The sequence below is a fragment of the Tachyglossus aculeatus genome, chromosome X3, assembly GCF_015852505.1.
Source record: "Tachyglossus aculeatus isolate mTacAcu1 chromosome X3, mTacAcu1.pri, whole genome shotgun sequence".
Lineage (NCBI taxonomy): Eukaryota > Metazoa > Chordata > Mammalia > Monotremata > Tachyglossidae > Tachyglossus > Tachyglossus aculeatus.
This window is the reverse complement of record NC_052099.1, coordinates 21,329,286-21,354,823: the sequence shown is the minus strand read 5'-3', so window position 1 is coordinate 21,354,823 and position 25,538 is coordinate 21,329,286. Positions and strand designations below refer to the sequence as shown.

Here is a 25,538-nt window from a genome sequence, read left to right as displayed (position 1 = left end):
TAGTAAGCGCTTAGCAAATGCCATCATTATCAATAAATAATAAATACATGCATTTTATGAATAATGATGGCATTTGTTAAGCGCTTACTGTGCGCTGGATGAAAAAGAGTGAGCCCACTGTTGGGTAGGGACTGTCTCTATATGTTGCCAACTTGGACTTCCCAGGGGCTTAGTACAGTGCTCTGCACACAGTAAGCGCTCAATAAATACGATTGATGATGATGAAGAGAGGGGTGGGAGAGAGAAAAAAATACTACTACTAATAAAAAAAAGCCTTCAGTGCACACACCCCTTTGCGAGGGGGGGCTTTGGACGGCCCAGGCTGTCACTGGGGGAAAAAGGGGGGGGAGGGAGGAGGGGGCGGCAGGGAGGGGGAGGAGGAGGAGGAGGGAGGAGGAGGATGAGAATTGCAGTGGCGGCAGCGGCGGCGGTGAGAGCGCTATAACGGGCTCCAGTCACTTCGCTCGCAGCCACCGAGAAGGGGAGACCCCCCCCTCCCCGCCCCCTCCCCGAGATCCGGGCCCCAGGACTGTAGCTGCCCCGGACCCCCGCAGAACGCACGCAGAGGGGCCAGGAAAAGGAGCCACACCGAGGTAAGGACCGGCTCCGGGAAGGTGGGCCGGGGCGGGATCGCACAATTGGAAACCATCGCATCCCCCAGCCCCTCTCCTCGCCCCCCCCTCCCCCCCCCCCCGCCTTCCCAGCGGGGAAGGGGGGCTTTGGGTTGGAAAAGGGGGCGCTTTCGTCCTCGGGGCCGCGGAGGGGGGAGAGAGCCGAGGATTCCAAAGGCACCGAAATCCATTTCCAAAGTTGAGTGGGGCCAGGATCCCGGGGTGGGGCTGGGGGGCTGGGGGGTAAAATGGGCAGGGTGAAGGAGTGGGGGCCCTGCTGGGGGGGGGGGGAGAGGAGGAGGAGGGGGGAGGCCAGCTCCCTGTAATTACAAAGAAATCATTTTTAGGGCAGTGATTCTGAACCCAGTCGACTGGTGAGCTGTTAAGGAACCCATCTTCTACTGGCAACTCGAACCCCAGAAATCATTTTTAGGGCAGTGATTCTGAACCCAGTCGACTGGTGAGCTGCTCAGAAACCCATCTTCTACTGGCAACTCGAACCCCAGAAATCATTTTTAGGGCAGTGATTCTGAACCCAGTCGACTGGTGAACCACTCAGAAGCCCATCTTCTAGTGGCCACTCGAACCCCAGAAATCATTTTTAGGGCAGTGATTCTGAACCCAGTCGACTGGTGAGCTGTTAAGGAACCCATCTTCTAGTGGCAACTCGAACCCCAGAAATCATTTTTAGGGCAGTGATTCTGAACCCAGTCGACTGGTGAGCTGCTCAGAAGCCCATCTTCTAGTGGCAACTCGAACCCCAGAAATCATTTTTAGGGCAGTGATTCTGAACCCAGTCGACTGGTGAGCTGCTCAGAAGCCCATCTTCTAGTGGCAACTCGAACCCTAGAAATCATTTTTAGGGCGGTGACTGCGAACCAAGTCGACGGGTGAGCCCCTCAGAGACCCATCTTCTAGTGGCCACTCGAACCCCAGAAATCATTTTTAGGGCGGTGACTGGGAGCCAAGTCGCCGGGTGAGCCCCTCAGAGACCCATCTTCTAGTGGCAACTCGCATCCCACCGAGAAGAAAGGTGGAGGGGGCGGAGGAGGAATACAGGGGCCTCGTTCAGGAAACGATGAAATGATTGATGGGGGGGAGCATAGGTCATTTCGGCGAACCCAGGCCTACCCAGAAGGTGGGTTGACCCCCCCCCAAAAAAAAGGGAACCATGAAAAGAGCTCTAGACCCACTGTGGCGTGGCCACTGTGGCAACTGGGCATCGACTTTCTCCTTGCCACCAGTCGGGGAAGGCGCTCAGGGCTTTGAACAATGTATTGCTCCATCGCGAACGTGTGCTTAGTGACAGCATGCTGGCTGGTTTCGTTGGCACTGGGGTCGACGCTTTGTCAGAAATTTAGCGACCCGAACCGAGGCTTGCAACGAGCCTCCCTCCCAGCCAAAAAAACCCAAAAATGAACCCCAAATTGCTGAGCCTCCGACTCCACTGCATCCCTTTAGTGCAAGCCAAGTGCATGGTTCCAAAGCGCGTTCTTCCACCTCCCCACCCCATGAATATTCATCGAATGCTTTGCCGGGGCCCGGATTCATTTCAGCCTCGAAACTCCATGAGCACCGCCTGCCCCTGGAGGTGTCACTTTTCGGAAAGAATCGTGGCAAGCGCGCCTATACATCGAAAGGGATGGATAGGCGACCGTGCCTCGATTTACCCCGAGGCTCCCGGCCGTTGGCTGCGGGTGCGAGGCGCTCCCCGCCTATGGATAGGTCGCTCGCGTTCGGAGGGTGTGAATAGAGATCATAGTATTGCTCCTCATGCTAATAGACCAGGACTGCGGTGAAAATGAATGAAACTGGACTGTAATTACCTATTCCTTTGTCTTTGCCTCACGCATGCGCCGGAGAGCAGGGCGTGGAGAGGGGCAGGCAGCCTCATCTCTCCATCACTAAACCAACCTCATATCAGAAGCGGTGGAACAAAGGCTTTCCCTAAATGGTGCATTAGACTCCTGGATGCAGGGACTTTTTTTTTTCCTCCCCCGTTTTCCTTTCCAGGATTTTACCTTGTGCTAATGAAAAGCCAGAGCTATAAAGAAAACCATCATCTTACGTATTTTCATGTTTTTTTTTAAAAAAAATCATACACGGATCCTCCTTATTAGTAAAGGTCTTCTGCAACACCCTGCCCTGGGAGTAGATGGTTTTTTTTTTAATTGCCTCCAACCCTCTCCTTTCACCGTCGCACAGGTTTGCAGTTGGGTCTTGATTAAGAAGCACGGATGTGATGAGGGTGTTGCCTCTAGAGATTGCTGCTAAGGGAATGGAACAATGTATTGAAAATCACACTGACAAGATGGCCTTCAAAGACTTAGCGCTGAGAAAATGGTTACCAATTCAGAACAAACGGAATATTGAGCCTTTCCTTTTCTTAGCCCTTAAATTGCCTGCATCATATCTAGAAAGACTTCTTAAAGATGACAAGGGAGAAATGCAAATATCATTACAGGGTCTCATAAAGGATCAAGACGAAATAAAGCACAATTACTGATGGATAATTGCCTTGACCTGGTTTTTTTTTCCTCAGGAAGAAAGAGTATGGATCTTTGGTTTTCAGTGCAAATAAATGGACTTTTTAAAAAATATAGGCACTAGCAGATCATCTTAGGGAATGGTAGGGAATGGACCTTGATGGTGAAGTTACTATTATCTCTCCTGCTAAAATATCCGTGTTAAGGGTACCTTATCTAAGGTCACACCTTCACTTTACTGATATCCTATCATCATTATCATCTTATCCATCATTATCATCTTATCATGCTATTCAAATCCTTTTTCTAAATGGTATATGTTAAGCACTTTCCATGTACCAGACGCCACAAAACGCTGGGGTCGATTCAAACTGTAATCAGGGTGGGCACAGTCTACTTCCCAATTGGGGCTGACAGTTTAGTCCCCATTTTAGAGATGAGGGAACTGAGGCACTGTGAAGTGACTTGCCCAAGGTCACACAGAAGACAAGTGGCAGAGTTGGGATTAGAACCCAGTTCCTCCGACTCCCCGGGCCATGCTCTCCAAGCTGCTTCTCCAAGCCCTTCTCTGAGAGCTCCAGGTAGACAGAAGAATGGTGGCTTGGTCTGTCAGATGGGACTCAACCTGAGTTCAAGGGTCATGGCAGCTGGGTCTGTCCCAGATCAATCGTCCTTCCTGGTAGGAATGATGTAAAGGTGAGTTGGCTCAATAGTCTTAAACGGAGCTCCTCAACCCAAAGCCACCCAGTAAATTGGGGCCGGTCTAATCCTGGCTCACATCAAGGTGGGTTTGAGTTGGCCATGTGCGACTGGGCCTTTGGACTTGGAACTCACGAGCTGACCTGTCCAATTCAGGACCCTTATTTTCGGGACACACTTGTTCCTCATATGGGTGGAGTTTTAGAGGGTCGGTCCACGTTTATAAAATAGATCAAATGTCCAGTGAATTTCATCCACGACAGAGCCTGACTGAATTATCCAGGTTGGTAGTCCATGTGGCTCAAATTTTCCAGAAGCTTGGACCAATTTTCCAAGCCCCTTTATTGAATCTATATCAACCGCAGATTTTTGACAAGGCATGTCTTTGGTGTACTGTGGGCAGGGAACAGGTCTACCAACTCTGTTACGCTCTCTTCAGCACTTACTGCAGTGCTCTACACGTAATATGTATTCAATAAATATGACTGATTCGGATCAGAAACGTGGTTGACTTGCTGATGTCTACAAAGTTTCCTCCAGGCCTTTAGTCTATCACTGAGGATACTAGTGATGCAGCATGTTTAGCTGGGCTTTGAAGGTAACTCAGTTTCCCAAGGAGAACACAAACACATCACCATAAAAAAGGGGGGGGGGGCACCCTTTTTTGTACTTTCAGTTACTTGAGCTTTATCAAAGCCCTCTGGTTCGTGACCTTTCTTGCTGATTTCCTTCAGAACAAAAAGCATATGTGTCTGAAATGCATCGCGTACTGTGTCTTGAGTTTTTTGTTTCAACTTAAGAGCGTGTTAGCCACATTCCATGGTCAAGATAAGTAAGCATTAACAGGACAACATTGGTTTTAGAAGGGTTAGCAAGAATACTGTCTGTAAAATAGTTGATGGTATGATACAGCGTATTTTTTTAAAACTGCTGTAGCTCCACATTCCTGAGCATTTTTGTATCAAATTGACCTCTGGAACTAGTAATTGTATTCTTTGAAAATAAAGTCAGGGTTGTAGCATGAAAGAACTCCAGTCAATTGCAGTATGCTCCTGGTGCCGTCAAAAGTGGATGGGTTTCCTTCCTATTGCTGTGACCAGTGTTTATATTTAATAGTGATATGGTCTAGATAACCAGGCTAACAGCAAGAAATGATTCCCATTAAAAATGTGAGCCTGTTACTGCACCCAAAAAGTGCACTTTTTTGAACGGTGATAATTTTTGGATATCGTTCATATTTAATTTCAGCTTCAAGTGAGGTGAATATCTGGAATAAATAATGTTTGGTAAATGAATAAAGGACAAAAAAACTTATCCTGTCTGGCACTTGTGGTCTTGCTGTAATATTTTAGCACTTCCCTCTTCCACCCTAGAAAAAACCCCCAACAAAACCTTAAAATTCTTTCTAGTATTTACACTAGTATTTATTGCAGGTAGTTTTGAAAGAACAATGCTCACAAGTCTGCCCTAAGCTTGCATTCTTACCTTATCGGTTTACCATTATCTGTCTATCAACTTTACTACTTTAGCTGGTGAAACTGGAAAACATGTAAAGAGCTCAAGAGTAATCTTGAATATATGGGCAAGGTAGAAGTTTGTACTCTTCCTGTATAGAGTGCATGAGTGTGTATGTGTGTGTGTGTATCCATCCACAGGTTGTCCTGTGATGTACCTCAAGAAGGTTGCTATCTGAAAGACATTTGTAAGTATTTGTAGTTTTCCTGAGTCATCTTATTGTGTCTATAAATTTAGACAAGACAGTATGTATTTATTCTATATTTTCTTTGACCTTAAAAGGAAATCATTGTTGTAACAAACCGGCGAGGCCTGGTGGAGTGGGCATAAGAGTGGGTTCTCGTCTTGGCTGTACTTCTTGCCTGCTGCATGACCTTGGGCAAGTCACTTAATTTCTCTATGTCTCAGCTTCATTCACTGTAAAATGAGGATAAGAAATCTGAGCTCCCTCCCTCTTGGTGAGCCCCATGAAGGAAATCACTTATCACAGTGCTTGGCATATAATAAACACCTAGTACTACCATTATTCTTGTTATGTATGATCTTGGGACTTATTTAGTTATATTTTTAGACCTACACTGTTCCTGTTCTTCTGATTAGGGAAGATTTCTTGATCTTGATTTCAGAACAATGTGAAAAAGGCATTGGTTTCATGTTACTCAAAATAAGACCCAATTTTGTGTTTTTAAATTCAAGGCTATGGAATGAAGTAGTTTTAAAAAGGCATTCCAAATTAGTGTGCCTTTAAGTCAACATGGATAGATGTCCTAGAAAATGATAAAATAAAGCTTTCAGGCGGTTGTCAGAGAGATGCAATTTCTATACATTGGTTCATTCAAACTGAAATGTATGGATTCTGCATGTATATATCATCGGGCCTCTCTGGTTGCTGTGACTGAAGACATGTCATTGAAGTTCTTATTAAAAAAATTGTGTGGTAGAGTGAAATCCATTACAAACTCATTGAGGTGAACTCAGTTGCCAAACTGCTTCCTTTGGAGAGGAGTGTTTTCTTATACCACCATTAATTTTTGGCCTCTGAGAAAACAGTTGTCCAGAGAGATCTGCAAGGAAAAAAGAGCAGAAAGCAATTAAAAAACATGTTAAATCTAAAGTCTTAACCTGGGGAATTACTTTGTGAGACCTCCTCCAGCTATTAATGGCCCTTTTAAAACTATTTGAGAAGAGGCGGGGTTATTCCAAAGATCATTTTAATCATGGGCAGGGATTTTCTACCAACTCTTTTGCATCATATTATCCCGAGTGCTTAGTACAGTAGTCTGCTCCAAGTAAATGCTCAATAAAGACCATTGATCAATTGAGCCTTCTGAATAGAAAACAATGGCAGCTATCTTTTTCCCATTCATGTCCAAATCTGAATCCAGAGAATAGATATTCTTTCAAGGTCTCCTTCTGTGTGCTTTCCATCTTTCCATTCTAAGGATCTACCTAACTCAAATCAGACATTTCTAGAGGACCTGATTTTTTGTGCCGAGCTCTAGAGTCAGGAAACATTGACAAGCCAGTGCTACGGTAATCAGTAGCAGGAGGATTTTACTAACAAGAGAAGTCACGGAAGAAATTCTTGAAAATATTGGAGATTTATAAACAGAAACCATCTGTTGGGTGAGGGGCTAGATACATGAGGAATCAGTTTCAAGATTATATGGAAAATGGTGTTCAGAAGAAGGCAAAAGATGGGAAGGAGTGGTGCAGTATGCTTTTTAACTCTTTTGGAAAATTTCCCATAGTGGACTCTAAATTAATAATGTAGTATTTAAGCGCTGACTGTATGTCAAGCTCTGTTCTAAGTGTTGGGGTAGATACAGTCTAATCAGGTGAGAACCAATCCCTGCCCCACATGGGCCTCCCAGTCTAAGTAGGAGGGAGAACAACTAATAAATCTCCATTTAACAGTTGAGGAAACTAAGGCATAGATAAACTAAATGATTTGCCCGTGGTTGCCCAGCAGGCACGTGGCAGAACCTGGATTAAATCCCAGGTCCTTTGACTCCCAAGCTTCTTCCCAGTGAGTATTCCTAGAGCTGATTGCATTTTTCAGAAAAGGTTTTGATCTCTAGACTGTGAGCTCATTGTGGGCAGGGAATTCAATTGTTCAATTGTATTTATCGAGTGCTTACTGTGTGCAGAGTACTGTAAATGTGACTGTTGTTGTATTGTACTCTCCCAAGTGCTTAGTATAGTGGATTGTCATCTCCTTGAGGTCAGGGATTATGTCTACTAATTTTACTGTGCTTTCCCAAGTACCTAACACTCTTCCCAGCAGGAGCTCAGTAAATACTACTGATTGAGCATTTGCCTTCCTAAATTTAAACCAGGAGCTCTTCTTTGAATATGATAATAATATTTAAGATTATATGGGTTAGAACCCAAGTTCTCTGACACCCAGGCCCGTGCTCTTTCCACTAGGCCATGCTATTTCTGGTATTTAATAACACTCTTACCAGTTTGTGTGAAATGGGGAGAATATGTGTGAAAAGCAGGCATACAGCAAATGCAGGTGTTTGTTTGGGGTCTCTCCTTTTTCTCTGATTTCTTTTTTGCCTGAAAGACTTCTATTATGTGTAATACAGTGCTCTGTACAAAGTAAGTGCTCGATAAATACCACTAATTGATTGATTCATTCATTCATTCAATCGTATTTATCGAGCGCTTACTGTGTGCAGAGCACTGTACTAACTGCTTGGAAAGTACAATTCAGCAACATATAGAGACAGTCCCTATCCAACAATGGGCTCACAGTCTAGAAGAGGGACGTGGATGATGGGGATGCTGATATGGTTGATAAACAAAAAAACCCTCTTTAATAATAATAATTATGGTATTTGTTAAGCATTTACTATGTGCTAGGCATTGTACTAAGAGCTGGGGTGAATACAACAAATTGGGTTGGATGCAGTCCCGTCCCACCTGTGGCTCACAATCTCAATCCCCATTTTACAGATGAGGTAACTGAGGCCTAGAGAAGTGAAGGGATTTGCCCAAGGTCACACAGCAGACCAGAGGTGGAGCTGGGATTATAATCCCGGACCTTCTGACTCCCAGGCCCGATCTTTATCCCTAACTAATTGTGACCTTGGAGGCTAGCTTCTCTAGGCCTCTTTCCCCAGCATTCAAACAGGAGATCAATTCCTTTCATGCCTTTTTTTTTTTTTACCAATTTCACTGAGATAGTGTGAGGATGTTACCATTCATTACTAACTACTGATTAACATTTGTAAGCCATGTCCTAGTAACACCAACAAAGCTGGAGGGAGTTTAAAAATTTCATTTAGATCAAGTCAGCCTTAGTTATGTAGTATAGACCTCAATGGGAGACAGTAGTATTTATTTGGAAAGTTCAAATGAATTAGTACTAGATATGATCCCTGTCCTCTAGGAGTTTGTGATCTAGGCAGTCTTAACTGGAGGACAAGTGAGGGACTAGGAGTCATAAACCTAGATATTAAAACCTAGCTCTGCCTTTGATCCAATGTGTGTCCTAGGGCAAACCACTGTACCTCTTTGTACTTCAGTTTCCTCACGGTTAAAATGGGGTGAAGATAAGTAATTCTTCCTACCTCTTAGATTGTGGTTCCCCACATAGGACAGGGCCTCTGTCTGATCCACGAGAAGCAGCATGGCTCAGTGGAAAGAGCACGGTCTTGGGAGTCAAAGGTCACGGGTTCTAATCTCGGCTCTGCCACTTGTCAGCTGTGTGACTTTAGGCAAGTCACTTAACTTCTCTGTGCCCCAGTTGCCTCATCTGTAAAATGGGAATGAAGACTGTGAGCCCCACGTGGGACAACGTGATCACCTTTTATCCTACCCAGTGCTTAGAACAGTGCTTTGCACACAATAAGCGCTTAACAAATGCCTTCATCATCATCATCCTTCTCATATCTACCCCGTGCTTGGCATATATAAAAAAGCTTGATAAATACCATCATGATTATGTAAATTTCTATTGGGGTATCTCCATAGGATAGTTCTTGCTCCTTGGGATCTTTGAAGTTGTATACCTGCTATCATTTCTAGAGTACATGATTTGGAGGTTTTGAATTTGGATAAATGTTATCTACAAAAGAGCATGCTGGGAGACTCAAGGCTAACATCTCTCTCACTGAATTAGAGAGAGCTATTGGGCCACATTAGGCAGCCTGTCTTCCTCAAACTCCTGGGGCTCAATCTCCCCTTTGTCCTCTCCCAGCTGAGGGTTGTCCAGGTCCTTACGTTTCACCTTGACAACTTCAGCTCTTTTAAATGACAGGCACTTTATTTCCCCTTCTTCCCAGCTCCATCTTGACTCCTCTGGCCCCCAAAACAACCGGAAGCAAAATGTTAAGATGGAGTTTTGTTGTACATGTCTGACCGTGTCTGCACCATTTCAGAATCAGGAATCCCCTCTCAGGTGTCAAGGCTCAGATAATAACAACTGGGGTATTTAAGTGATCACTATGTGCCAAGTACTGTCTAAGCACTGGGGTGGATACAAAATCATTGGTCTGGGCACAGTCTTGCCCCACATAGACTATAGAAGGGAGAACAGGTATTAAATCTCCATTTTAGAGGCACAGAGAAGTTAAGTGATTTGCCTAAGGTCACATAGCCCGAAATGGCTGTGGGGATTAGAATTCAGGTCTACCTACTCCCAGTCCTATGCTCTTTCCACTAGGCCACACTGCTTATTTGTACTTCTCTGGTGAACTTTGATTAGCATCCCCCTAAAAGGGATGCAGGTGATTTACTTTGTCCTTTACATTATGGGATTTTTACTTAGGACAAATCTGCTACAAGCCTGAAAATATTACTCCAGTGACAATGGGAAAACAGCTTCAATTTGGGTGGACAGAAGTTAAACGACCTGTTTGACTCAGATCTGTCCTCATTAGCACTTGTGAGAAACTCTGGGGGAGTGCTGGCCAAGATGCTTATCTAATCTGGATTGGGCAGGAGGGTATTCAGCCAATCTTTGTTAACCTCCTACTGTATGTGAAAAGAGAGTTTGCCCCTTTGAAGAGCTAGCCATTTAGATTAGATTGGGGATTTTTGATAACAAAATTACCGAATAGGAACCTTATTCCAAGGGGAAACATGTTATTATTTCTTCAAAAAAACCTGTTTTCGACAAGTTAAATGTGGTCTTTGAATTTGAAACCTATGCAGCCTAGCAACACTGAATCATTTCTTCCAGAAATCCTTCCAAAATAGGTGCGTAGTTCTGCATTTGTCAATTTGGTCTCTTCATTCTCATCCCCATCATCGGAGAGGTTTATTTAGAACCCATACATGCATGGACCTGAGTTGGGTGCTGTATAAATCAGTTTAAAAGTCATGTTCCTGCTCTACAATCTCGATTCAATCAATCAGTCAATCATGTGTTGAGTGCTTACTGTGTGCAGATAGCTGTACCATGAGCTTAGAGTACAATATAAGAGAGTTGGTAGATATGTTCCCTTCCCACAGTGAGCTTACAGTTAATAGAGGGGGAGATGGACGTAAAATGAATTTTGGATCAGTATATAAGTGCTGTGGGGCTGTGGGTAAGGTGAATAAAAGAGTAAGGGTGACACACAAAGGAGAGGGAGTAGGGGAAATGAGGGCTTAGTCAGGGAAGACCTCTTGGAGGAGATGCGATTTTAGCGTGATTCGATATGGCCTCGAGCTTGACTCTAGAAAGACTAGAAGTCAACACTATACGTGCCCCCAAGTTGTCAAAATAATAATGATGTTTCAGTCAGTTGTATTTATTGAGCACTTACTGTGGGCAGAGCAGTGTACAAAGCAAAGGGAGGAGTGCAACATAACAATAAACAGACACATTCCCTGACCACAACGAGTTTACAGTCGGGGGCGGGGTGGGGGTGGGGGGAGACAGACATTAATAAAAATAAATAAATAGCTGATATGTACCTAAGTGCTATGAGGATGGGAGGGGGGAAGAACAAAGGGAGTAAGTCAGGGCGACTCAGAAGGGAGTGGGCAAAGAGGAAAGGAGGTCTTAGGGAAGACCTTTGGAAGAGATGTGACTTCAATAAGAGTTTGAAACAGGCTAGAGTAATTGTCTGTCAGATTTGAGGAGGGAGGGCTTTCCAGGCCAGAGGCCTGGGCAAGGGGTCAACAGCGAGATAGATGAGAACGAGGCACAGTGAGAAGGTTAGCATTAGAGGAGCAAAGTGTGTGGGCTGGGTTGTAGTAGGAGAGTTGGTGAGGTAGGAGGAGGCAAAGTGGTAGAATGTTTTAGAGCCAATGATGAGGAGTTTTTCTTTGACACAGAGGTGGATGAGCAACCACTGGAGTTTTTTGAGGAGTAGGGAGACATGTCCTGAACGTTTTTGCAGAAAAATGCCTCAGGCAGCAGAGTGAAATATGGACTGGAGTGGGGAGAGAACACTACCTAAGGTCACACAGTAGGAAAATGGCTGTGGGGATTAGAATTCAGTTCTACATACTCCCAGTCCTGTGCTCTTTCCACTAGGCAACACTGCTTATTTGCACTTCTCAGGTGTACTTTGATTAGCTCTGAAAACCAGGCACTGAATGTGGGCCATCTTTCTGAAATGAACACTCTGATTTGTACTTCCCAAGAACTTAGTACAGTGCTTTGCACACAGTAAGCGCTCAATAAATATGATTGAGTGACTGAATGCTCCAAATTCAGTGCCTTATGTGAAGAATGCCACTTTCAGATGGGACAGATCCAGGCAGAGGGCTATATTAAGTTAGTGAGAGAAGGTCTTATTTTTGGCTCTTGACACATTCACAATATCTGGAACAGTCTTTTCAACAGTATCTGTGGAGAGGCTCCATTGTCTGACAAATGAAATCGGTGCCACATTGGCTGAATTGGGACCATATTCGTCCTGGTTAAACATTCCCTTCTCCACCAGTTCTCAGAGGTAATTAAAAAAATTAGTAATAACTATGGTATTTAAATACTTACTGTATGCCAATCACCGAAGTAACTGTAACATAAGCAGATGGGACTCATCTCTATATCTCACAGGACTCACAGTCTAGAGGAAGGGAGACCAGGTATTTTATTCTCATTTTACAGAAGAGGTAACTGGGGCAAAGGGAAGTTAAGTGACTTGCCCAAGGTCACACAGCAAATAAGTGGTGGAGTCGGAGTTAGGACCCAAGTCCTGATCCCCAGATCCTTCTGCTTTCCACTATGCCATGCTGCTTTCACTTCTTTTTGTTGTATCCAAGATGGATTTGTTGGGACTGCTTATTTCTCCTCCACTTTTCTGCAGAAGATCAGGGAGAAAATATTGGTCAAAAGGATGAGATGGGAAGAGGATTGACTGTAAACTCATTGTGGGAAAGGGACGATGTCTACCAACTCTGTTATGTTGTACTCTCCCAAGTGCTTAGTACAGCACACAGTAAGTGCTCAGTAAGTGGTGATTGATGCCTCCTCTAATGCACTTTTCCCAAACACTCTGCACTCAGTAGGCAGTCAATACATACCATTGTTTGATTGATTGTTTTCTAAGCAGCCACTTTTATAACTTGTAGGGAAAGCTCTTTGTCTGAAATCAAAATAAACCAATCTTACTTTAGATTAAATTTTAGGTGGGTGTAGCTGCCTGATGGAGTAAAACACCCCAAATCATAATGAGGTTACTTAAGAGTGTGCAGGAAGCTTTGTTACAGAAATGCTTTTGATGAATGTGAATATTTTCTTGATGAGAACTACTATTGGCTCTGTCATTTTAGTTGCTCTCCATGTGGGGAGATCACCTAGGAGGTTATTCTAAGGTTAAATATTATTCCTTCACATTGGAGTTGCATTTGGAATTTCTTTTTTAAAAGCATGTGTTCAAGTAGGGGAGAGATGAGTGTGTAATTTTAAAAAAATGGCAAAGAACTGAGGTGGTCTCCAGTGAATCACTCAAAAGAGTTCACGTTTTCGACCTGTAAAAATCTCTTTACTGCTTAATTTTGAGGCTTGAAACCATTATGTTATTGGAATGGTAAGATGTTAAGTTTAAATTTTCCTCTTAATTTAGCACCTACTCCATATTTTAAACTTTCCTTTCCATTAAATGGATTTAAAATTTTACTCTGTCTTGTTTTTTCCCCCCAAGATGGTTTAGAGACCTGGAAAGTTGACACCAAATTCTGACTTGCTTTGAGAACAGCTTGAGACTGGGGTCTGACTCGCTGAGAACAGCTTCTCACTGGGGTAGAAAAAAATGAATAAAAGTGATTATGGAATTAAAATCTCTAAGGAATGTCGTTTTACAAATTTTACAAATTGTCCCTTTGGAGTAGTGGGAGGAAGGCATCCAACTGAAAGAATTCGTCCCACCCAAACAATGCCAAGGTTGGGAGTGAGAAAAGGGATTATAGCTCATACTTCAGCATGTGAAAAAAAAATCACCATTTCCTCATGTCGCTGCAGAAGCAGTCAAAACTACTTTCCCATTCCTTTTTAAAGGTAAGTGTTCTTTTTCCTTCTTCTGGCTAACATCAGGTATATATTTGAATACAGTTGTAGACGGTGAAGTGGAAAATTAAACATCTATCAAAACACGCTTCTTCTCTGTAAATATCTGAAGCCAAGAGATGAGATTGGGATTTTAGCTGGGTAACCCTTGTATATTTGGAACATTGCAACTATTTTCCTTGGCAGTTTTACATGGTAAGTCACAATCCGTGGGCTTCCTGATCCACACTTGTAAAAAAATATTCTTAAAAAAAGATTATGCTCTTTACACAGAAGAATGTCAGATGAATATCTAGAAGTTTCTGGAAATCAAAGCTGCTGAATACCTAATTTTAGATCAACTCTGTACCTGGATCTGTCTGTTTGATTATAAACTTGTGGGCATGGACTTCTATTGGCTTCTGTTGTTTTTTCGCAGGAACTTAGTAAAGGGCTCCGCACATAGTAAGTGCTTGATTAATACTGTTGACTGACTGATTATTTCCCAAACATCTTCAATATTAAAATGTTGTGTGCTCTGGGAAAGAGGATAGCTCTGTATTCAAACAATTCTCCCAGTACTGCCTTACACTGTAATTATCATTCTGAAGAAAAGGCTGAACTTTAGAACGTTTGAGGGACAGGTGAATTGAGGGGAAGGTAACATCTGAGGCCATCCCCCTTTCCTGATATCCAAGGAAGAAGACTGATTCCAGTTTGTTAAACTGTCTTGGTAAGATGGCCCTGAATCTTCTCTGAATATCTTTCAAAAATAAAAAAGTAGAGGATGTGGTGACACAATCACAATTAGAGGTATTAATAAGTTCTGGAACTCCTCATAGTTACTGAATCTCCATGCACTATTCACTATTGACGGGAGATTTATTGCGACATTACAGTTTTCCTCAGTAGCCCTGGTGATCTTTTGTCTGAATCTCTTCCTTGTTGCCTTTGATATCCAAGTAGTCACACATTTGTCTTGTAAACATTCCATCTTGGAACTAGAATCTTAGGTTTCCTTTTCGGCAGCATAGTAACTGGTGTTTTGTTGCATTTCATTTCTCCCGAATACTAATAAAGCTTTGACATAGAAATTTCTATATTTTCTTAGTGTTACAAGGGGTAGGGGATTGACCTAACCGTATGAGTGTGCATTCTTTGAATTGAATAAGCTTGGCCACTTGAATAATTAACACCCTAAACTTCACTGGAGACTTCACTAACACTAAAAGACTGATACTAACATCTAGACTGTGAGCCCGTAGGGACCATCTCTATATGTTGCTGATTTGTACTTCCCAAGCGCTTAGTACAATGCTCTGCACGCAGTAAGTGCTCAATAAATACAATTGAATGAATGAATGAATCTTAAGGAAGAAGCATGGCCTAGTGTGGATAGACCGTTGGCCTGGGAGTCAGAAAGACCTGGGTTCTAATCCCAACTCTGCCACTTAACTGCTGTATGACCCTGGGCAAGTCACTTTACTTCCATGTGCCTCAGTTACCTCATCTGTAAAATGGGGATTAAGACTGACCCCCATGTGGGACAGGGACTCTGTCCAACCTGATTACTTTGTAATCTACCCTAGTGCTTAGAACAGTGCTTGACACATAGTAAGTCCTTAACAAATGCCATTATTATTAATATTGTTATTATTTTAATGTATTGGGAAATTGTCTGGAAGCCTTGGGACCTCCCCCCAGTGGTTTCCCTCTCTAAACTCTATTTTTATTGTGGGAAGGCAATGTGTCTACCAATTCTATTATAGTGTAGTCTCGTAAGCACTTAATGCTGTGCTCTGCAAATGGTAAATGCTCACTAAACACAATTGATTGATTAGGTAGGAGAGTTCTCGACTCCTCAAACACACTGACTCTGAATGATTTTAATTTGCTCCCATCAGATTGGGATTAGGGGGGACAAGGACAGAGGAAAAAGATTCACAAACTACCTGGGTTCTAATCCCGACTGTGCCCTTTGCTTGCTGTATGACCCTGGGCAAGTCACTGAAATTTTCTGTGCAAGAGTTTCTTCATCTGTAAAATGGGGATGAAATTCCTGTTCTCCCTCCCTCTTAGGTTTTGAGCCCCAAGTGGGATGGGCACTTTGTCCAATCTGTGTTGTATTTACCCCAGGGCTTAGTACAGTGTTTAGCACATAGTATGTGCTTAACAAATATCACAACTATTATCAGTACTAGTATTATTATTGCTTGGCATCGAGTCTCTAAAGACTATTCCGGTACAGTGGGAATAAGATCTAGCAAACATATTCAGGAAAAAAAAAAACAACTCTTACACCGCCCCACACAACAGAAGACCCATTCCCTGATGCTGGACAAATAAGAACAGCAAAGCAGTCCACATTTCTACCCAAGGTGGCTTTGTCTTTTTCTAAAATTGGTTACTCTGTGAGTCGTCCTCAATAAGGATACCCTTAATTCTGTTCTGATATTCCTCTCTATGCATAGTACATGCTTAGTGTTGGGTTAGACATAAAACCATCAGGTAATCCCTGTGTCACATGAGACTCACAGTTCAATATATAGGGAGAGAGGGAATCTCATTCCCACTTTAGAGATGAGACCCAAAGAGGTTAAGTAAATCTGGCATCCTAAATATATAAAACAAGAGGATGTGAATTGTCTGCTTTAAAACAAAACATAAACCCCAGTGACCCCAAACTTTCTAAATAGGGCATGTTGCCCTTCAGTCCTTAGAGCTTATAAATCACTTGAGACACATTCTTTCAAGGATGCTTACTTCTGCAACAGCAGTCCAGCTGGAGAAATAAAATGGTAGCCAGGTGGGTGGAGAGGAGAAAGCAGAAAAGGTAGATGTTGCGAACTATGCTTGTGCAGAACTAATTTAGTCTCTCAATGGTTTAGTTTGTTTTGGTTAGCAAAGAAGCTGTTAGGTCTGTTTCAGTTCAAGTATTTGATGGCACTTCCTCCCTAGATTTCAGGACAACAGAGAGAACTGAGGGATGACAGATTACTGCTGAGTGAATGCCATCAGAGGCACTACTATAACAAGGCCAAATCAATTTGCAGTGTAATCTTACAGCAAAATGTTTCTGGATTTCCTGACAGAATAAAAGAAACAATTTAAAGACAATTTGGCACTGGGTCTGGTGGAAAGAAGGCAAAACCTAATGTGAGAAGTACAAATTATTCCCACAATAAAATGTGTTTGGTTGAGAATAGTAAAAGACATAAGGTGATAAACAGTTTGCATGCCCTGACATGCTTTAAATCTATTTTGCAAAGCTTTCTTGGTAGAGGAAATATCTGACAGCATAAATGTTTTGGAACAATTTAATAAGCCCTGTGATGCTGGCATGAGGTTTAATTATCTGGGGATGCAGTTAAATATAAATCAGATTCTGGTATCATGTTTAACTACATCCCTAGATAATTAACCTAAAATCTTAAGAGACTAGAAATTGTTGGTGAGCAGTGCCTCCTATTAAATATCCAGCTTGGAAAACCTCTTCTTATAAGGAATAATTGGTCTTCATCACCCCTGGTGCAGTTTCAGCACTTCAATTGTGCGTTTGGCAGTTAGGTGAATCCTGTCTGTCTTGAAATTATTTTATGGAGGACCTAGCCCAGCTGATAGTAAAGAAAGAGATAATTCTACTGTCGCTAGTTGTCTAATAAAAAAAAGTAGTAAACCACAGCTTGGACTACCTACCAAGTGAGTAGTCTTGAGAGTGAAAAAGGACATCTTTTAGGTAAATTACTTGGAACATTTCAAAATGTCTTTTTTTTGGACCAACTTGATTTATGGAGATGGCTTAAGTTTTATTAGAGGACAGGTGTTTTATTGAGATTTTTCTGGGTAATAAAACACGCCTTAATGATATTCAAGGAATGCATAAGAAGTCTGGGGGAGAGAAGGTTATATCTGCCCCAGTGAAATTCTACCTCTAATGTCTCAAATTCTTTTTCTCTGGCCCCCGTATTTGAGAATGCATGTACATTGCTCTTTGAGTTTCTTGTGTCATTGCATATTTCAGGACAATTGATGCAGGAAATCTTTTCATCTATCTAATGGTCACCATACAGTTATATTCAAAGGCAATAAAAAATGAGAGTTGTCCCTTCAGAACAACTACAGTTGATGAAAATGAATTTATATCTTTGCTGTGGTAGTTTCCATTACATAAGACATTTAGAGTTGCTTCTTCCTGTAGTTGGGCTACCTGGATATCCAAGTAGGAACAAAACCAAACACTTTTGCAGACTCCATGATATCGTATTGTAGTGATTCAGAATTCACTGTAAAGAAGCCAAGCCAATTTTCTCATTTCCTGAAATGGACTGCAAAAATTAGGAAATTTGAGGCATATGTGCTGCCTTTGTTTCGGTTAGGCTTTTACAAATTGGTACCCAAATTCTTAGTGTTCAGGGCATAAGGACTGTAGCATAGTAGAAAGAACGCAGGCCTGAGAGTCAGGAGATCCACGTTCTAGTTGCAGTTCTGCCACGTGCCTGCTGTTGGACTTTGAGTAAGTTACTTTAATCTCTCAGGATCTCAGTTTTCCCATCTGTAAAATGGAGGCAAAACATCTGCTCTCTCAGATTGTGAGGATCTTGTAGTACAGGGCCTGTGTCAGATCTGATTATCTCTACGTAGCCCAGGGTCTGGCATATTGTAAGCATTTAACAGATACCATTTGTATTACTAATAGGCACATGCCTGAATAGTCTGCCTTTGATATTGATGTCGCAGTGAGGTGTGTTTGGAATACCAAGTATGGATGGGATTGGTTAAATTTTTATGGTCCCAGGGTTTTTTAGAATAAATCTGGAAGGCTAGATTTATAGAATTTACTCATCTTTCTCCAATTCATCTCGAATATGTTTTCTGCTTAGATTTCAATGGCAAAACCCTCAGTTCTCCACTAATAGCCTTTAGGGTAGCTACCTGGGTGGGTTTTTTTTTCACAAGAGCCAGAATTTACCCTATACTGTTAGTGGGTGGGCACAGAATGTTGCCTTAATTGCTTGGCTTTATTCCCTCTCCCATCCGATGCCTTGAAAGGTGGTCTCCAAACTGCCCCTCCTGTGATTTGGAGAGGATTCAGTTAAAGATGGTTAGGGACTGGATTCTTATCATTTACCCCCATTACATCCAATCTGTGTTTAGAATCATTCAAACCATTAGGGTTAAAACAAAAAAAAAAATAGTTTTAATATAAAGGAATCCTTCTTCTCTGCCAATATTTTCTCTACCCCAGGGGCCATAGGTTAGTTTACAAATCACTCCTAATTCTGCCACTGTGAACATAAGACAATTAAGCACAACCATTTGAATTACCAATAGAATCAATAGGTATTGTGCAATGTGGTATCTGAAAGTTTGGGTCATTTTTAAAGGCTTGAAACTAGTGTTTTTTCTTGAGGCTGTGCCCTTAGTAGTTCTTTCCTTTTATTTTCATCAGAAATAAGAACATGCATTACATTTTATAAGGAGGACTGATATAACCATGTCTTCACCAAGAAGAGCCTTGAGAGTCAGTGGCTTTTCATACGTGGACCCCAAGTTTCACCTACCCATTGAATATGCTTACTATGTTGATGAATAAACGATGAATTCCAACTACTCTAATCAGCTGGTTAACAGACACGTAACTCTATTAATAATTGTTGAGAAGTTCTGAGACATTAAGAAGCAATTAGCACTAACTAATCCCATTTTATTCTTAATCCCAAGGTGCTATTTTAAAAGAAAAAATAATTTACATATCCTTTGTGAGGAAATAAATATCGCAATATCATTGAACTGCTCAAGAGTAATCTGATGGTGTCTTTGCCCTTCCGTGCAAGCTTGTGGAGGCAAAAAAATGTGTTCTTGGGTTTGTTGAGTGGCTGGACTCAGAAATAAAAGCTTGGTCCTCAAATCCACACTCACCCCAGTAAGTCATTAGGTATACCTTTCTATCTAAAGCTGTCATGTTTTCAGAAATTCCAGTTCAATCCTATTGAAATAATGCCAACATTATCCCGCTGGGAAGCAGCATTGTCTACTGGGAAGATCACGGGCCTGGTAGCCAGAGGACATGGGTTCCAATTCTAGCTCTGTCACTGCACTGTGGGCAGGGAATGTGTTGGTTATATTATTATATTGTACTCTCTCAAACAGTACAGTGCTCTGCACACAGTATGCACTCAATACATTGGATTGATTGATTTTCTGCTATGTGACCTTGGACAAGTCACTTAACAGCACTTCAGTTACCTCATCTGTAAAATGGGGACTAAATCCTCCTTTCCCTTATTTAGAATCCAAGTCCCATGTGGCACAATGACTGTGTCCAACCTGATTATCTCCCATCTACCCCAGCACTTAATACAATTCCTGGCACATAATAAGCGCTTAACAAGTACCATAAAAAGTACCCATTATTCCATTACTATGTGCTAAACACTAACATAGATAGTTAATCAGATTGGACACAGTCCCTGTCCCACTGGGGCTCACAATCTAATAAGGAGGGAGAACAGTTGTTTAATTTCCATTTTCCATAAATGGAAACTGAGGTCCTGAGAGATTAAGTGGCTTACTCAAGGTCACACTCAGACAAGTGATAGAGTCAGGACTGGAATGCTGGTTTCCTGGTGCCCAGTCCTATGCTCTTTCCACTAGGTCAGGCTGCTGGCAATAATTCAAGTAAAAAAAAAAAAATTAGTTTGTATGGTGGCAGTAAATTACTAAAGGCATAAAAATGATCACTTCACCTTTTAAAACGAGAATGTTAGATTTTCCTGTTTCACTGCCCCTTTTCACCATACACATTATTTCAACAACATCAAGTGAACGAGAAATTAACACCTTTTTCTGAATGTCTTATCTATCTGTGCAACTGAGCTGGAGATTTAATGCCAAGTTTTCACAAGTCTAATTTGATGTAGTCAAATTTTTTTGGGTTATTTTCCATTTTTTTTTAACTAGGTTGGGAACTGTTGACCATCCTCCTGGTTTCTCATAATTAAACCAGAATACATAAGTGTCACTGGATTTTGTTTGAAGTGAAGATGATTTTGTGGGGTTGTTGCAGTGAAATAGTTTGTTAGTCTGACTGCTATAGTGATACTCAAATCCAGAGTACCCTGAAACAGTGCTTAAGGGAGACCTACACTGTAGTATTCACTTGTTTCAATGTTGCATTGTACATATAAATTGTTTGTTATGACATGGCAGTGCAATGAATCCAAATAGGCTCACAAAGGCAGTTAAGTGACAATAATTATGGTATTACTTAAGTGCTTACTATGTATCAAGCACTGTTCAAAGCTCCGGGGTAGATACAAGACAATCAGGTCAGAAGGTAGAAGGGATAACAGATTTCAAAACCCCATTTTACAGTTGAGGGAACTAACACCCAGATGATTTAAGTGACTTGCCCAAGGTAACACAGCAGGCCAGTGGCTGTTGGCCCCATGTGGAAGAGGGACTGTGTCCAACCTGAATAACTTGTATATATTCGGTGCTTAGAACAGTATGCAACACATAGTAAGTACTTAACGAATACCACAATAATAATAATGATTAGAACCCATGTCCTCTGACTCCCGGGGCTGTGGTTTTACCACTAGTCCAAGCTACTTCCCTAATTCCCTAACAATGTTCCAGTCAAACCGTACAGTGAAATCCCACTAACTCTACATTTTTCACCATTCATTCATTGTTATATTTATTGAATGCTTGCTGTGTGCAGAGCACTGTACTAAGCACTTAGGAGAGTACAGCACAGTGCTCTGCAAACAGTAAGCGCTCAATAAATATGAATGAATAAACAATAAACAGGCACATTCCCTGTCCACAATGAGCCTACAGTCTAAACAAAATTTTCTTTCCTTGGAAAGCATTCTCTGAGGTTGCTGCCTGCCAATTTAAGAAGCTACATTTACAATTCCTTGTAATAATCCTGAGCTGGGCAAATGGATTCAGTTAAAGGCATGCACTTGAGGGAGTACAAAACAAGATATAACAGTCATGTTCCCTGTCACAGTGAGCTGTGTCTGTCTCCCTGACTAGATTATAAATGCCTTGAAGGTGGGGAACATGTCTACTAATTATGTGGAACTCTCATAACTAGTTTGTACTGGGTTTTGCCACAGTAGGTGCTCAATAAGTACTATCAATCAATCAATCAATCGTATTTATTGAGCGCTTACTATGTGCAGAGCACTGTACTAAGCGCTTGGGAAGTACAAATTGGCATCACATAGAGACAGTCCCTACCCAACAGTGGGCTCACAGTCTAAAAGGGGGAGACAGAGAACAGAACCAAACATACCAACAAAATAAAATAGGATAGAAATGTACAAGTAAAATAAATAAATAAATAAATAAATAGAGTAATAAATATGTACAACCATATATACATATATGCAGGTGCTGTGGGGAAGGGAAGGAGGTAAGACGGGGGGATGGAGAGGGGGACGAGGGGGAGAGGAAAGAAGGGGCTGATTGATAGATGTACTTCCTTTCTCTACTTTCTTCATTTTAGAAGCAGTATGGTTTAATGGATAGAGTCAGGCCCAGGAATCAGAAAGACATGGGTTTTAATCCCGACTCCGCCATATGTCTGCTGTGTGACCTTGGGCAAGCCACTTAACTTCTCTGTGCCTCAGTTACCTCATCTGTAAAATGGGAATTAAAACTGTGAGCTCCACGTGGGACAGGGACTGTGTCCGCCCTGATGAACTTGTATCTGCCCCTGCAGTTAGAACAGTGCTTGGCACATAGCACTTAACAAGCACCATAATTAATTATCGATTCTGGTGGTATAATCATTTAAATACTGCTGAATGCTAAATTGGTAGTCAATTCGTATGCTATACTGAGGCAGCCGAAGGGAATGAGTGAGTTTTACCACAGATCCTGTCCATCAAGGGGCTCCAGGTCAAATCCCATCACCTACTTCACCACTTGCAGAAATTTTCCTGAGAGCCTAAGAAAAAATAATGTAGCGACATCTTGGATTCTTTCAACATTCCTACTCACGTCATATCTCCTTAGACTCATTGAAAGATAGTCAAATGAGGATACAGAGTAGCTTACTGAAGGTCTCACTGTGAACGTGTTGCAATGCTAGTGTTGGGAACTTCCTTCCATCAGTGTCTTTTTGTTACAGTTTGCCATTATGTCAGACGTCATCTTTGAGACTGGTTTTGATTTCTCGTAAGGAAGAATTTGGAAAGACAGGGACAATCTTCATTATTACTATTAAGTAATCCAGATTTGAAGTCAGAGAGAATATGTCTCAGACCTTTTTCAGTCACTGACTGTTGTCTGAAGGCAAATCTCTTAACTTATTGAGTCTCCGTTTATCCACCTCTAAATGTTAAAAAATGATAGCAACATCGACTGCTTTCCTTTCTCATTCATTGGAAGTGGTCATACAGTTCTGATCCTAGTCTCTTCATCCCCTTCCTACCCATTCTCCTTCATTGGCTGAGTTGAATGGGACCCTATCATCTGCATGACTGAGGTAGCACCATTAATTAGATTCAGTATTTAATATCAACGGGAGCATCATTCAGTCCCCCTGGTAGTTTACCACAAATGCTCAATTAGGCCTATGAACTCTGCAGGTAGGGCCAGTATCTTAGAGGTCTAAATTCCAAAGCAAAATTGCAGGTATACCTTATTTAAAAATCAGAAGGATAGTCAAAATATGCAGTGGGTCTTCTTTTAAAATGGTAGTGATGGAGACTCTTTGGTGACCCTTGAAAGTATGCAAGCAGAATCTTCCAGGCCATGCCTCAGTAAGCAGCAAATGGTTTGTGGATGTTCTCTAACAAGGATTGATGTGTCCATCCAATTAGGGATGTAAAGAACTGTCCTTTCCAACTCAAGATTTCATTTAGGCCCCTTTTCAGGGGTGCTTTGAAAAGTTGGGAGCCGTGTACAAAGTGTGTTGTTGTTGACAACCTGAGAATTTTATTATTTGGGGAAAAAAATCACAACTCTTGATTGTATTCCTCAGTATAAATTGTCTTCTTGATTGTTCCTGAAGCAACTAGGTGTGTCTACATAACCAATGCTGTGGATTCAGCCATTCCAGCCTACTGAGAGAATCTGCGTGGAGAAATCATATCTTCCATATGCTTGTGCTGTACAATTGTGTGTGTCAGTGTGTGTGTGTGTGTGCATACACGCGCACAAACACAGAGGCTGCAACTCTTAAATATCAGGGCCCATTTTCAGTTGTTTAGCTAGTCTGGTATTATAGTCTTTGGACAGAAGTTTTCAGTGCTTTTAGTGAATTTTATAATTACTTGAAAGTTCTATTAGTTCCGGGTACAGTTTTTGTAGAAATTCACTGTAAAATTTTTAGTGGTTGTTCTTGGAGTGGGCACCCAAAACTCCGGACCTGGAAACTGTTAACTTAAAATAAAAGCACAGCACATTAATGCAGTTTGGTTTCCTTTTGGACTATGACATTGTACTTAAAATACCTTACTACATATTTATGAGAAGCTGTATTCTTTTCTTCATCTCCTAATCAACTGCTTGAAGTGATTCCTTATCTACATAAATATAACTGGAAAATATTCTTCCACTTAGACAAAGGTGAAATTATTGGTAAGTCATAGCAAAATTCTCTTTAAACCTTTTTGAATCCTGCATGGGGCTCAAATTCTAAGTAGGAGGGAGACCAGATATTGACTCTCCATTTTGTATAAGAGAGAACTGAGGCAGAGAAGTGAAGTGATTTACCCAAGATCACACAGCTGACAAGTGGCACAGGTGGTATTAGAACCCACGTCCTCATGCTGCTTCCTCTTAAACATGGTCCCTATAATATTGAACTTACAGATTTTCAATCACAATTATAGTCTCAGTAAAGTAGAGGCTATCTGTCTTTCAGTGAACATTTCATTGTCAGGTCTGTCAAGAAGTACTGCGTGTAGCAGGACATTAATACATATATAATTTTGTTTCCTAGGCAACAAACAATCCAAGTTGATGAAACAAATCACTTACAGCAGTGGTCTGATTTAACTTAGAAATACGTATACCGCTTCTAGCAAAGAGACCTATATTTATATAATATGTGAATATATTTGTATGGAAATTTCTAATGAATGCCTGCTTCTTTTTCTTTAGATGGCTAAAAAAATATTATGTTGCCTACTCTGTGCAGAGCACTAGAAAAAGAATGTGTGAGTACAGAAGAGGTAGAAGAAATGATCTCAAGAAGCTTTCAATCTAATGGTTCAAACTGATATTCCATGGATGTTCCATATATAACCCCAGCACAAATTACAGTGCCTGGCACATAGCAAGCACTTTAGCATGTACCATAAAAAAAGTATGGGTAGAAAGGGAACTGGAAAATCAAGAGTCATTTCATGCAAACATTTTAGCCCACAGCACAAAAAAAGAATCTTTTTCTGTTCATAATGATTACCTTGCTTAGTTTCAGTCCTGGTGGGGTTTTGTCATTTATTTTAGTAAAAGAAAAGGGGCATTTTCTAATTTCTATTAGTGTGATTGAAAACAATGTAGAGGTCATTCAATAAAAACAACAGAGCCCGAGACACACCCCCAACCCGCCACCCACTTAGTTTCTTACTTGGAATGATACATTAAAGTTATGTCTCTTGGTTGTCATGCTCAAATATAAGCATTCATTTATTCATTCAGTCATATCTATTGAGCGCTTACTGTGTGCAGAGCACTGTACTAAGCACTTGGGAAGTACAAGTTGGCAACATATAGAGACGGTCCCTACCCAACAACGGGCTTACAGTCTAGAAGGGGGAAACACAC

At 41.6% G+C, this 25,538-nt stretch overlaps 1 protein-coding gene across 1 annotated transcript in view; it reads left to right on the top strand.

Annotated features, from left to right (window-relative positions):
* The first annotated feature begins 473 nt into the window (after window positions 1-473).
* The window catches only part of BASP1 (brain abundant membrane attached signal protein 1), a 75,843-nt gene continuing 50,778 nt past the window's right edge, over window positions 474-25,538 (top strand). Inside the window, exon 1 of the mRNA XM_038770309.1 lies at window positions 474-593. The gene's annotated coding sequence lies outside the window, so the exon portion shown is untranslated. The remainder of the gene's footprint in view (window positions 594-25,538) is intronic.